We start from the raw sequence: 16,261 nt of genomic DNA on the forward strand, positions 1-16,261 counted from the left end.
TACCCAATACACATTTCAAGACGTTGACTTCGGCGACCATGCTACTTACTTTGGAACTTATGAACATATCTTTTTCTTTTTTCTTTTTTTTACCTCTCAACTCGACAGCATTACTAACAAAAGTAGCTTATATTCGAGAGAGAAATTTAGGTTATAAAATAAGCTAAGTACTTGAATGAAATCTAACCACGCTATTCGGACACGTTACATTCAACCAATCACAGTAGAATTCCCTCCCACACACTTTCAAGTGCAATTTTGCCAGATTAGAACAAAAAACTAGAGTATAGTTTTAACAAAAATAGTTTGGAATTCCTCAAACGAATAACAACACTCGTGCATAATGAATGCCATCCTTACAATGAGGACAGGCTAAATCGCCATAACGTTCAAATATAAAAAGAATTCATAAAAGATTAAATTATCCACTTGAACGGCTACATGCGATTTTGGCATCAAAATAAAAAAAATATAAAAGCTTTAAAATAATCCCCATAATAAACCTATTTGAGGATGAATGCTATTTCATGGACTAACAGAAAAATATGATAATCTTATTTTCAATTAAAAACATAAAATCTGTCTGATAGAGTATTATCTTTATTTAAACATCAAGGGTAAAAGCAGACGACTTTGCTCTTTCTCTCACCACCGAAAACAGCATGAATGTAATTTTAGTAAAAAAGAAAAAAGAACCCGATAGCAAACACCCGCCTTCGTTAATTCGCCCCACCCCTGCATCGCAAGTAACTCTAGAATAATTTACATACGACAAAAGGAAAAAATATCAAGAAAAATGGGACTGAAATTCACCCTTCCAGACTAGGAATGGCAGTTGAGTGTGCAATAAGTAACAGGAAATCTGACATCACATTTCCCCTTCATACATATTAATACATCCCTGAAGAGGGGTCGGGAAAGCACGGCCTCCCTCGTACCAACTGCTTATTTTGTAAACTGCATCATCTATGGTGGCAAACACAAGAATTGAAATGGGGAAGTGTGGTTTCGTTTTGATTCTGTGCCCGTAATAAACTTTTGCGGTGAATGTGAATTACCAAACAGCACAGGTAGAGTCGTATTTTTAAAGCACTCTTATATATATACACACACACATACACACACACACACACACACACACACATACATATATATATATATATATATATATATAATATATATATATATATATATATATATATATATATATATATATATATATCCACACTGACGTGAATCTTGGCGAACTTTAACGTTTTCTGACATCTGGGATAATGAACGTGGTTGCTTCCGACTTAACTTTCACCCTTCGCTGATCATGACACACACACACACACACACACACACACACACACACACACACACACACACACATATATATATATATATATATATATATATATATATAGTATATTATATATACATATATATATTTCGATACATATAGATAAGTAATACTATCATTACGCGGCATCAAGAGACACGTACAGTAATTTACGCAGAAAGGACAAAATAGAATATTACCTTTTTTATAAATTACAAATACATATGAACACAAAAAAGTAATGGAAATTAAAATTCTTTTTTAATACTGGAACATATGCTTTCTTTCATCTTTTCATCTGCAACCTGTTGTTTTATTACCAGTAGTTTTTACAAGAAGCAATCTTCCCAAAAAGAAATTAGAAAAAAAATGATAAAGTTTGCAACATCCAGCAATTTACTCGACGTAATGAAATAACAGTAAACTCCGAATATGATTCTTGGAAGAATATGCATTCTCACCAAAGTTTGAACTCGAGAGAGAGAGAGAGAGAGAGAGAGAGAGAGAGAGAGAGAGAGAGAGAGAGAGAGAGAGAGAGAGAGAGAGAGAGAGAGAGAGAATTTGTTGAATCTAGTAAACATAGGTCTGATGTGATAAATCATTTTTTAATGCAAAACATACTATACATAAATTAATTAATTTCAAATTTAAAGTCATTACTAAATTTTAATCAAAGTATTGCACTAGTACATACATACACACATATATATTATTATATATATAACTGAATCAGGATAATATGGAACGTGATGGATGTACGTATAAATAAGGACAAAAGCTACGAAGGAAAGTGAAACAATGCAGTACCGCTAAGTGGCCTTTCGATTCTCATCCTTTAGTAAGCAGACTGACATAAATATGAAAATAAGTTTACAAAGAAAGTTCGTATAAATGACAGATAGGGTTATAAAGGATGTATGTACCTGGAATACAACACAGCTGAGGAATTAGTACACCTGCCCAAAACAGGAGCACAATTTAAGAAGTTTACAAAGGATCAAGCCAACTGCTCGGAAGCGAGCAGGGGCAAAACGATTAAAAGAATATACAGGGAGTTGACTGACCACCAAATTTCTTTTTATAAGAGTACAATTCAGTAAATCTCATTATTGCTAACCTTACAATTTTTGTAAAGTGAATATTTTCAAAAAAAATATGGTAAACATACAGATACATAGAAAATATCTATAAGGTAATTAATATGTAATTAAGTCAGTGATTTTATCATTAAGGTAATTCTGAAAACATTTTACTTATACAAGGGTCCAAATAATAAAAGCCAGAGCTAAGGCTAAAATTACAATTGAAATTTGTACAATGGTGGATTCTAAAAGATTTCGTGAAAAGAAATCTTTTGATCTAGCAATCGCTGAACTGCCAGTCCAATTTATCCTGTGAGAGTTTTCACTTGAATAAAAGAATAGGGTGGTGTATTTCACCCCAAAATGAAAATCTCTGTAGGAACGAAAATTGAAATTATGTACATACCCTTAATTTTATTTGAAAAAACTATCCGAACCCCGCCCCAGAATAGAAATCTAAATAGATCAAAAACTAAGATGATCTAACTGGAAGTTTGCCTAGTTTTGCCAGAATACATAGGTGTTTAACTCTTACTTCTAAATCCTTGCTAGATTGGCCAATATAAAGAGGGGCAGTGCAAGCAAGGAATTATATATATTATGGTGTTGCTTTTCAAGGGCGATTTTATATATATATATTATATATAATAGATATATATATAATATAATATATATATATATATATATATATAGTATATATATATACTAATATATAGTATATATATATATATATATATATATATCTATATATATATATATGATATACATAGATATAATACCACATATATATATTTATAATATTGTATATTATATATAGGTATATACATATAGATATTACATATATATATATATATAATATATATATATATATTTTTTTTTTTTTTTTTGGTGGTCAGTCACCTCCCTGTATAATCTTTTAACTGTCTTGTCCCCGCTCCTGAGCAGTCAGCCTAATCCTTTGTAAACTTCTTAAATTGTGCCCCTGTTTTGGCTAGGTCTTCTAATTCTTCAGCTGTCTTGGATTCTATGTACATATTTCCTTTATAATCCCTATCTGTCATTTACAGTAAAGGAGTAGAAATCGAAAGGCCTCGCTGCTGTACTCCATTGTCGCACTTTCATTTTATATTATGTATATACCATACATACAACATACATATATATATATATATATATATATATATATATATATATTATATACACAAAAATACATAGACTGATAGCCTGTACACCCGTGTGCGTGGAATGCTTGATATTAAATGTAATAAGGGCTTTGAATTTTATAATCAAGTAAAAAAATTTGTTTTTAACAGAAGCTATAGCCCTGCCTTTCAAGGTAAGAAAACTTCATGGTATCAGGCGAAATAGGAGCGAAAAAAAAAAATAAGATCCTAATTAGTAATAGTTCCCGAACTACATAATCTGAGGACTGCTGATTTCCACAGAGAAAGTGTGCCAAGAGATGACTTAAATGGTGTGTTCAGTTAGGATAATCACAACAGAACTTTAATCACATTATAATGCAAGGACAAGAGGTCAGATTTCGGTGAAGCTGAGGAGGGAATGTAGCAACCAAATACGGTTTGAATATTCCACACAGGGACAAATCAACCCAACAAAAAGCCTTCATAAAAGTTGAAACAGAAGTTACGGCGCCTTGACGTCAATACCACTATTCTAAAGATAGAGGGGTTAATTTGAATACCGTGACCTCTGAGCCAAGTTACAAGCAACCAAGAGAGGAAAAATATGGTTTTAAGTGGGGGTACAATTAAAATTTCATATAACTCGGACATGGGAAGACGCGGGGAAATAAGATGGCACTGTGTCTTGGAGGTAGTAATTCTGTCTAGTCTAAGAGAAATCCATTGCAATAAGTGTGTTTGTAGGCATATATGGTATATTTACATGTGATGAACTGTTTGTAAAACTGCAGTATTTATATAATCTCGGGTAATATTATTAACCTATGACTTACTAATAACTAACTACACACTGCGGATAATTAATGGGAATATTTCTATTAGGAAATGGGAATATTTCTATTAGAAATATTCCTATTCCAATCTTCATTTGGTTATTACTTTCACATGAAATAATTCAAAATGTCACACCATTCGTTACTTGGAGTCTGATCAATTAACCCTCTGGAACAAACCCACACAAAAGGCTCATTCTAATTCCGTTTTGAATTCAGCAATCTAATCTAAACAAAATTCACGAAACAATATTTCATGACATCCACCAAAATTCATTCAAGAGGCAGCCAATAAAGACCAGACATACAGGTTGTCGCCACTTTGTGTTCAGTTTAAATTATTTTGTTCGGGGAAATTTATATTATATAAATATATATATATAAAAATATATATATATATATATATATATATATATATATATATATATTATATATATAAATATAGGGTGGTGTGTTTTACCCCAAAATGAAAATTTCTGTAGGAACGAAAATTGAAATTATGTACATACCCATAAGTTTATTCGAAAAAGCTATCCCAAACCCGCCCCAGAATAGAAATCTAAATAGATCAAAAACTAAGATGATCTAACAGGAAAATAAAGACAGAAACAGACACGTATTTCAATACATAATACAAGCAGGAGCACAGAAGCGATAATGCATAATAAAAGCAGCAGCACAGAAGCGCTAAGACATAATACAAGCAGGAGCACAGAAGCGCTAAGAGCAACCCTTCTCATTGGTAAATACATTGCTCACCTTCGGATTCCATTTGAAACCTTTGACGACATGCAATAAGATGAACGTTTGGGGAAACAAAAAGACTAAAGCACCACAGCGGAGACACGACGAAAATTACTCACGACTCATACTCTGAACATCGTTGGTCAGTCTCCAGAGATTCCAAATCAAATTATTTCGAGTGATAACGTAACCGAGGGATCTGTGCTGCTCAGCTAAACGCCTCCACAATTTTGACTATTCTTACATAAAACGTGAAACATTCCGAATTAAAGGTGAATCAAATCTCACGCAACAGATAGTATCAGGTGAAACCCAAACACCAACAATACCTTGCCAGGTGCTTTATTGGTTCCTAACATATGTATATAACATTTATCAGAGTAAAAACATATAAAATATAACCAATGTATATGGTCTCGAGCAAAGTGCAACAACGATTTGGAAGATATTTCGCATTTAAGGCATATTAAAGCAATCTACATACAACGGATCAAGAGATTAGGAAGAGGATAGTTCAATACTGAATAAGTAAAACAGGCATGATATTGGTATGAAGTAAAACGCTCATCTATGGCAAGGGTAACATCAATCTTAACTTTAAACCTGAATAAATAAATATTCAAAATTAGGTTCGAATAAAAAACCTAATTTAAGGAAATTCACAAAACAATATTCAAGATGCCCAACATGAAAATAAAAATCAGGAACAAATTTCCCAGATAATCCTGATTGTGAATTCCGTTAAGGATTTTGTTCGAGACAACTTATCCAAATGAAAACAAAATGGTAGGTGTTCTCCCCCGATTAATCAAATTTTTATAGGAACAAAAACTGAATAAAAAGCAGTATCAAACCTGTTGATTCTACGCACACACAAAAAAGAAATCTCAAAAAGAAAAATCCTAAAATGTACTGACATAAAAACAAACAAAGACACACACGGAATTCATTACATAGCACAAGCATGAAGACAAATGCGCAATGAGCAACCCTTCTTTTCAGTAAATACGTTATTCACCTTCGCATTCCATTCGAAACCTTTGACGACATGCAATAAGATGAACGATTGGGGAAACAAAAAGACTAAAGCACCACAGCGGAGACACGACGACAATTATTCACGACTCATAATCTGAATATCGTTAGTCAATTTCTGGAGATTCCAAATCAAATTACTTCAAGAGATATTGTAGCCGAGGGATCTACACTGCTCATTTGAAAGCCTTCACAGTTCCAACTATTATTAGGTAAGTGTGACGCTGTCAGTATAAAAGGTGAATGGAATCCCCTCGCAATGCAGAGTATCCAGCGAAACCTAAACACCAAAAACATTTTGGAAGTCATTATTATATACAGATATACTTACAGAAATCCATCATCATAAAAACAACTACATGTAAAATAAAAACAGTATACGGCCAAGAGCACAGTGAAACAGGGTAGAGAAAGATTGTTTCCTTTACTCTAAGGAATCTTCTAGCAACTTACATCCACCGGAACTAAACATTACAAAGAAGACTTGGTTTTACAAACAAAAACTAAGATATAAGAAATATATATATATATATATATATATATATATATATATATATATATATATATATATATATATATATGACTGGTAAAAATGTTCTGTAACAACAGAATTCCATCTAATAAAAGGAGCCCATAAAAACACCAAAATGTAGAGAGAAAAGTACTATATTTCAGAGACTGCTGTCTCTCTCTTCAGGTATATGATTGAGAAAAGTTTACAGAAAAGGTGGTATTTATACCAAGAGATTCGTCCACAAGTAAGCCAATATAGGTCACCCCCGCTGATAATCTTCCTTTAATCTTCTTAAGCGTTGGTTGAATGAACACTGCGTCGACGATGTCCGATGTCCAATTCCCTTTTGAGATGTTCATTACCTGCTTCTCTTTTATTAAGGCCGATTCCATCATTTGACTCTTGTACCGGCAGTTGCTGCTATAAATTACACGTGACATATTCCAGTTTATATATATATATATATATATATATATATATATATATATATATATATATTATATATATATATATACACAATCACACAAAGGCCACCGCATTTGCTGTAGCTCTCCAAATTGAATAAGCCAAGGAGAAGTCATGGACTTTCAAACCTCCTTCGAACATCTTGTGCAGAATTGGGTCAAGAGTGTAGTGACTTGGATTTATATTATCATTATCATTATTATTTAAATTTCTATGATGTATTAATGCAGATTCTAAGGTATTTCTAGTTTGAACATTCGTCCAACACACTACTTCGGGACCAATTAATTCTGCGATTTTCCACGGTGTACAAAAAGTGCATTTTTCTTTTGGTCAGTTCTAACTGAATATCTAAGAGTCAGTCTCACATTTCATTCGCTACTTATCTAGAATTTTATAAACAATCTTCTTACCCTGGCAAGGAAAATTTCTTAAAGGTATGCTTTCACTTGATGCGAAAAAATTGATCTTACATTAAATGTTTAAAAAAATTATTTTCAACATTTCACCATTTGATGGGCTCAAAGCCGGTTAAAAAACAAAATGCCAAACTAAAAGCGTTCCTAGGCAATTCTGGCCTCCTATCTTTACAGCCTTATTGTAGTAAGCATCCAGAATATGAGCTGGATAAAAGAAGTCCCTTCCTATTATCCTAATGTCCTATAGTTTGTTCATCCAGGGAATAAGGACAGACAATACGTAATACTCGCCGGAACAGCGAAGCGAATACCGACATTTGTATAGATCAATGATATAAAAATCATTTACCTAAATTAAATTATTTCTTGTTTGTCAAGACATACGAAATTTTAGTGAAAATGTTCTCTTTTGATACATAATAGTGTCTACAAAAGAAGCAAGGAACCTTTTCTATTTATAAACTGAATTTGTCAGAGTTTCTAAGTATAATAGCCAAAATATTGTCTACACTGAGGTACTGATACATGCATTTGAATATTATTAGTGTGACAAAGGGTCTTTCAAAAACTCCATATATATAAATCTGTTTACAGAATTTTGCGCTAAAAATCTACTAAAAACCACCAGTACACAATCATATATATATATATATATATATATATATATATATATATATATATATATATATATATATATATATATATATATACATACACACTTACACGTAGACAAACACTATATATATATATATATATATATATATATAGATATATATATATATATATATATATATATATATATATATATATATTTATGTGTGGGTGTATATATATATATATATATATATATATATATAATATATATATATATATATATATATATATACACATCAATTTTCCATGGTACCATTTATTACTGAAGATTTGAACGTAAATTTTTTCTGAAGGATGTCCTAGCTTCGAAGTTACGTCACCATGAAAACCTTCAAAGCTAACAATTCAGGCTTTGGTAAAACTTTAATTTCATTCTCTACTCTTTCGTGAGATAGTTATAAGGCAAAACTTTACAAAAGGATAAAAAATGAACCCATTGTTAAAATTTTAAATTTGTCCTATTAACCACTACATCAACATCTAGAGAATAAAACGAAACTCTTTAGAGTCTTCAAAGTGACTAAATGATTTCCCATGAACTGTTGTGTGCTAAAGTCAAAAAAGTTGTAATCAACGATGAAGTGTGCTATGGAAAAAAAATCCCAATAGCAACATATCACAGGAAATGTCAGGCCCTCAATACGTGGTAGTTCTCTGTAATACATAAAAATCTAAACCTCAAATTTAAAGTAGAACCTCTATATTCCGCAGCGGAAAAAAAAGGGGGCAGATGACGTTAACAGTTTGTGACTTTAAGCTCCTGCCGAACGCCACACACACACACCACACACACACACACACACACACACACACACACACACACACAAATATATATATATATATATATATATATATATATAGATATAGATAATATATATATATATATATATATATATATAATATATATATATATATTCAGTAATACAGATCAACAGATGCTAAAGTACTTCAGTGCATTATATAAACATAAACACAATCTACCCCATTCGTTGTTCGACCTGTCTAGTTTGTGACACTGGGTCATGTCAATACTTAAGTGCGTGACTACGAGAAAAGTCAACAACTATTGCCACACAAACCTCTTGAACATTCATGTGGTACATCACGATATACATAACATACACATATTATATATACCATAATATATATATATATATATATATATATATATATATATATATATAGTATATATATATATATCATATATATTATATATATACTAATATATATATATAAATATATATATATATATATAAAGGTAATAATACATATTTCATATATATATATATATATATATATATATATATATATATATATATATACAGACTGATAATAGAAAAACTAATTGAGGTTTTGTTTTCGTATGCAACTGAAAGCTAATAAAATGTGGGAAACATTACTCTCATGGTTTGCATCACCTACACACAGAGACTGGTCTTGCAGCAGTCTACATTACATTCTTTGCAAACATATCCGCCCTTTATGGTCAACTACGTACGTGGGTGGTACCAAACGTAAAGTGACTAACTGGTCTCGAATTTTCACCAAAAATAGCTATTCGAAAATATTTCACCAAAAAATAACTATTCGAAAATATCTAAAAGGAAAATATCCCAAGGATTAAATTGGAACGCTATCATGGAATCACTAAAACGTTTTCGTTTGGGGGTTGAAGTGTTTTCCAAAACCAGTAAAGCTACACATTTCTGTTCTGTAATCCACTTAAAACTTAAGAAGAAAAGTGAATTTTCGCTTGAATTTTCTCTTGAATTTTCGCTTTGAGGTTAAAGTTCACGAGACAAAGAGATGTAAATATGAAGTGCCTGATATGCATAGGTGTTTACGACTAAATATTTTGGGTAACACTAAAAATACAGATGAAGTTAATAATATAGATTCTCGTGGGATATCTACACACTGTTTATTGAAAAAAAGAGAAAGCTGGAGGTTGAATGCAATTGGATGATCAAAGTCCGAAACTTGTAAGATGGACTGCCTACCTATGAAGGCTTGATGAGTGAGAAACAAAACGAAAATAAGGATAAATGAGTAATTATAATTGAGTTTTCAGTGACCTACTGACTATTATTTTTGTTCTTCTTCAAGTACAAGTCCCCTTCCTGTAAAACAACTTACTACTACTAATCAAAATTAAAGCGCATGTCATGCAACTAAAAATACTAAAGCATCTAGTCACTTGAAAAGGCCTCCCCCATTCATGATTGCAAAAGCATATTCATTTCGAGGGATAAAAAAAAAAAGTCAAGTAAAACCCCGATGTTCATTAAAAATTTTTGGTAGCCTAAGGGTTAATGCTAATGTTACAGTACATAATATCGGCTTATTATGCCTGACCGTAATTAGAACTCCAGTAACTAGCTAATTGAATATCAGCTTTATAATTACGAAATTACATATGGGGCATTATGAATACATAATAGCCACTCTTTTTAAAAGAGCCATTATGCAAAAAATACTATCATAAATATTGTAAGTGATCACGAAGTTTATAAATACTTAATCTTAGGACAATTTAAAAAAAATGAGCAAAGTAATATTAACAACCCGCGGCATATCTGGCACATACAAGGTATTACAAATAAAATTCAGTTATCATCTCCAAACAAAATATGCAGAAAATACACATAAATGTGGGGTTAAAATATCTCATACACCGACGCTACATTATCTCTGAGTATGTGGCAGTATATTGGAATAAAAATCTAAAATTCTACTAACTTTCCCTCAGGTTTCCGGCCTACGGCATTGAAAAATTACTATTTACATTACTGTTGGTTGCAAGGGCGCTTTCGTAATATTTCTCTTAATGCCAAGGATACGTAATACCTCAGGGGCCCACAGCAATGTAAGGCTTTCTCTTCCTTATTACGCAAGGCCAAAAGTAATATAAAAGATGGTTAGTGAAATATGCTCTCATTAAACTTCAGAAGTGCAATAATATCAAACAAATGAATACAAAGGCCTAAGTACTTTCTGTTTCCACAAACATACAGATTACGAGTGTCTAGTTATTAAAGTAAAAGCCCCCTTTGCCAAACAATAAACCATGCCTTATGATGCCTTTGATAGAAGGCAGTGGAGGAGAAGGCGCATCAGGCAACCGACCCCTTACGGTAGGAAAGAAAAGAAATTGTTAAAGTAAACTATACTGCAAGGTTTACTGCTTCTAGGAATCATCTTCGTAAAATTCACAAAGGGCTGCTTTTACAGAACCTGGAAATCTACGAGACTGACGAAATAACTTTCCAAATCGAATATTTCTTACTCGAAATCCAATATACGGCATACCACGTACAAGGTCTTTTTATTTTTTTTATTTTTTTTTTAATAATAATCTAAAGAGAGAGGGGCACTGAGCAAAGCATAACTATCAAGCGAAACGAAAACCATTAGCAATGTGAAATTCATCGTAAAAATACAAGCCCCATGACGTAAAATCTTTAGGATACATGCATGAACATCAACCTACAACAACTCTATAAAAATCAATAGTTGCATGACTTTCATTGAGAACCTTACCCTTCCAAGATAATTAAATTTACTCATGCACAACCAGATGATTAAAGACAATCACTGTTTACAAATGCCCCACCAAGAGCTCATTATTTCTTTTAGCGTTCAGTATACCAAGATCAAGCAAACAGGAATGGTGGAACGCTAATGCTCTTCATATCAGAGGGGAAAACAGAAAGAGCTAAATATAACTTTATTAATCCACAAAAAAGAGAAAAGTAACCTAAACTATCCGCCTGCAGAATGTAGTATCCTTATGAATATAAAATCAATTTTTTAGTTTTGAAATATTATATTTACACACACTCATAAAATCATACTGCCATAGAAACTATGCAAGACAGTATTAAGTCGAAATTATTTTAAAAAAATAAACATTAGCACTGATAAACAGAAAGAATTCATCTACGATAACAACTAATACAACAAATCTTGTAGTTCGACAAAGTTATAATTAAACAAGGAATTAATATATTAAGCTTCCCAGTAGTAAGGGCAAAAATATTTCTGAAGGGAATATCCAGCATCCACTTTCTTAACAAGGCATGATAAGGAAAAGTTGGTTCTCCGATCACCCTTGGGTCCCAAGCTTTGGATCATTAGCCTCTCGGCGTTTGGTGAAACAATAAGAGAAGACGAGAGCCGTATGTGTGTGTGTGTGTGTGGAGAGAGAGAGAGAGAGAGAGAGAGAGAGAGAGAGAGAGAGAGAGAGAGAGAGAGAGGATATTACGAGTCTAGAGAGGTTTTGAGAGGGTAAAAAAGAAAGAAACAAAGTGGGGCAACTAGTACACCAACGTTTTTCCTTAAAGACGAAATGCCCCAATGCACGGAACGGTATCGTCAACCATTTCTTGACTTCTATGCATTTGAACTGACTCAGCGCTGCCATCCCTACATCCTTATAAAGTTTATTGACTCAGAATCTGATTATTACTAATACAAAAGAATCGTCAAAACTAACAGGTTAACTATAAATCTATTAAGAATGATCCTTACTGTGTTTGGTTTTTCCCCAAATCACTCTTCTGCTAATAAGAAGTATTCATACTACAACATAACTTGTAGTATGAAGTATGAATAATTTTATGTTTGGAAGACGAACACAAAATGCAATCATTTCTGCTGAAGCTACTAAAGCAAATAAAAATCTAGATGTCATATTCCTTCAATTTCGAAGGAAAACTTGCTGATAGTAATCTGCATCATACCACCGTGTCAACCAACAACGTGACTACTTGCAGTCATTAAATACTGTTAACCTTATTTCCCCTAAAAGAAAAACGAATTTGGTAGGATAACAACATAGGGGGTCCAAAGCCTATTCACTGACACAAAAGACCACCGGTGAGAGAATAATGATACTCGTTGCCAATTTGCGTGTTTATGAAACAGATGTTCCAAAGAACGTTAGATTTAAAAGGTCACATCTCATTGAAGACCTATACCGAAAAACAGACTGTGTGCGAATGCTATAACCATATTTAAAAGAACACCTATTTGTTGATTGTCTAAAACAAATTGCCATCACTGCTATACCAGGCACACCAGATTATAAGTACCATCTGCACTTCTAGAAGACAGGATAAGGATCAATTTGCGCATCTTACATCCAGTCAAGTTCCTTTTCATTCCAAATTTCATAAAACTACTCGAGAAAAACTGCACTTGAGCGATGCAAATAAGTGGAAAACCAACATCACTTGAAAGCCACAAAAAAAAAAAAAAATGCACGGGAAGCTAATCTCTTAACTAAAGGGGTGATAAAGTCTCTCAAAAGAAAGGATGGATGTAGTCTCTGAAAGTAGAAATGACTGAGAGGACTTTTAAAGAATGTGCGATTGTAGTTTTTCAAAAGTGAATAAATGTAAAGCCCTTTGAAGATGAGGGATTATAAAGCATATTCGAGAATGAGTGATAACCAATGAATAATGATAAAAGCCTCCGACAGAGTATGTGATAATCAAGCCTCTTGGAATTTCATAAATCCGTTTTAAAAATAAACGCTTATCAAGCTTCTTAAAAGAATGAATTACAGTAATGGCTTTTGAAGAAAGGGTTATTGTCAAGCAAACAATGGATAATCGTAAAAACTCTTAATGAATCAATAACTATCAAGCCTCTTAAAAAGCCATTATTATAATGCCTCATCAAGAATGAATGCCTATAAATCCTGTTAAAGAATGGGTAATTGTAAAGCCTCTATGGATGCGATGACAAACACACCTCTTGCAAAACCTCTTGAATAAGGCTTTATTGTACAACCTGTTATCGAATTATAACCTCTTTCAAAGCGCATGATTGTGGAGCCCCTTAACGAAGAGATGACTGATAACTGTAGAATCCACTGAAGAACGGATGGTTGGCTGAGTCAAGGAATACCGAAGTAAAAACAGAATTCCGAAGCTCAGCAGTGAAAAAAATAAACAGCGTAATCCAAAGAATGCTGATTTCCCCAGAGAACATGTCTAAAGTGATGGTCTGACGGGTGTTATCAGGCAGCCAGACAAGAGCCAGACCCAAAATAGTTTCTACAAAATATGAGACCGAGATGCCAACTTCCTTAATTCAGTGAACGTGAAAAGGTTGACTTAAATCTCCTTACTATTGATCACCCAATATTTACAAAACCATGCAATACCAAGTACTGACATTCCTTGGTTTGCTGAAGTATTGATCTGCAGAGTCGTGTATTGGAGAAAGTCAAAATAATTGACGCCCGAACACGTAACCTAATTTTCAAATTACTTTTTACCCTATTCTTCAAAACCAGAAACACGCACGTACTTTGTAGCTGAATTTAGCTGAATATCTTACCATTACACTCAAACGACATACAATAATGCATGTGCAATAAATTCCAATGATTCACTCAACTGCCATATTATCCACTTAACGAACTATGCTATTCCCGTGCAGTCCTGTAAATGAGGTACTATAAATATAAAACTAACATTATTTACAACCATTACTGTTAGCACAGAGCATGCGCCCAATATTCAAAACGACTACCTCCATTAGAGTTTTTGGCAATTTCTCTTGACAAACAGCTCTAAATTTACCAATGCTGACATCTGTCGTGACGCGTTCTAAAGCCAAGTGACATATGGAGTGCCACGCTAAAAGTACAAGTGTGTGATACATGCGATATATCCGTTGAAACGTGCAACTCGTCCCAAAATGTTTGCCAGTCATAAACCAGGAGCAGTATCACCCGTTCTGAATCTACTATAAACAAATCAGCTTTAGCAATGAGGTACTGAATATTCCTCTCGATTATTACATCGAATACGCTAAATTGCCTTAATTTACACATCATTTAATCTAATATATTTATTCTATTTCTACCACTGGGGTGAATTTATTGTTTCTATACTCATTAAACAATGTTAAATTTTAGCCGAAGTAGCTTGCCTTATTATACGTTGTAACCTCGATCATAATTCGTATATTTTACGGCCGGCTGAAAAAAAGAAAGAAAAAACGAAAGAAAAACCGTGTCAGCACAAGGTTGGCTAAATCTAAATACTATAATTCGTATAATGAATAAATTATTAAAACAGGCAGCGACAGCTATATATGCTTTATATAGCTGTCGCATCTGAATACTAGTGATACATTAGTAAATGAATACATAATCTAGAAAGACATGCAAAATATATGTTTAAGAAACCACTTCCTGCGTAGAAGGAGATTAACATGAAAACATGCTGTTGTTTTCCATGCAACAGATTCAGTGTGTTGAAGAACGACTACGGGAAATACACTACTACTACTAGACACGTGCGACAAAGTATGGCGAATCCACCAGTCCCTGCGGCTTGACAAGGCGAGATGACAGACGCCAGCCATCGTAACCATGATCTGAACTGACAGGTTCCGTAGGTACCAATGTCCACTCTGCAAACTCCGAAGCTTGTCAGTGATCATCCCAAGCGAGACCGAAGTGTCTCATTTGGGTACAAATGAAAAGTTTGACAAATAAGTGTTTCATTTCCTGGGGTTCACACCTACTACTATGGGATTCAGACCCGATGAAACGGGTTTTCGGGAATACCTTTTTATCAAAGCATCGAAAGTTGGCAAGTGCATATTTTATGTCTACCTAACAAGTATATTTAGTACCTAAGTTCAATGGTTCTGGTACTTATCAGTGTGAAAGTGTATTTCCTATGCCAGAGCCATCATCAAAAATCGCCGCCCATTTGCCGATGACATATTCTGACCCATCCCAGAATTCAGGGATATCAATAACTGCCTCCAGGATTTGTCATCGTCCCCTTGATTTCATTATCATTCCCAATATAATAATAATATTTATCATTATCATCGCAGCCTGGAATTCTCCTATTTTCTTGATATTCGTACTGTTTCTACTTTACAAATAATTTAATATATGTAATTTATCCACATAATGAACCAGTCTTTGGCGGGAATACAAAAAGACAATCCGTTTTGTTTTACCTCAGGTTTCGACATTATAGCCTTCTATTTGCTGCAACAAGAGGAACGAGA

This window comes from Macrobrachium nipponense, chromosome 3 (genome assembly GCF_015104395.2).
Source record: "Macrobrachium nipponense isolate FS-2020 chromosome 3, ASM1510439v2, whole genome shotgun sequence".
Lineage (NCBI taxonomy): Eukaryota > Metazoa > Arthropoda > Malacostraca > Decapoda > Palaemonidae > Macrobrachium > Macrobrachium nipponense.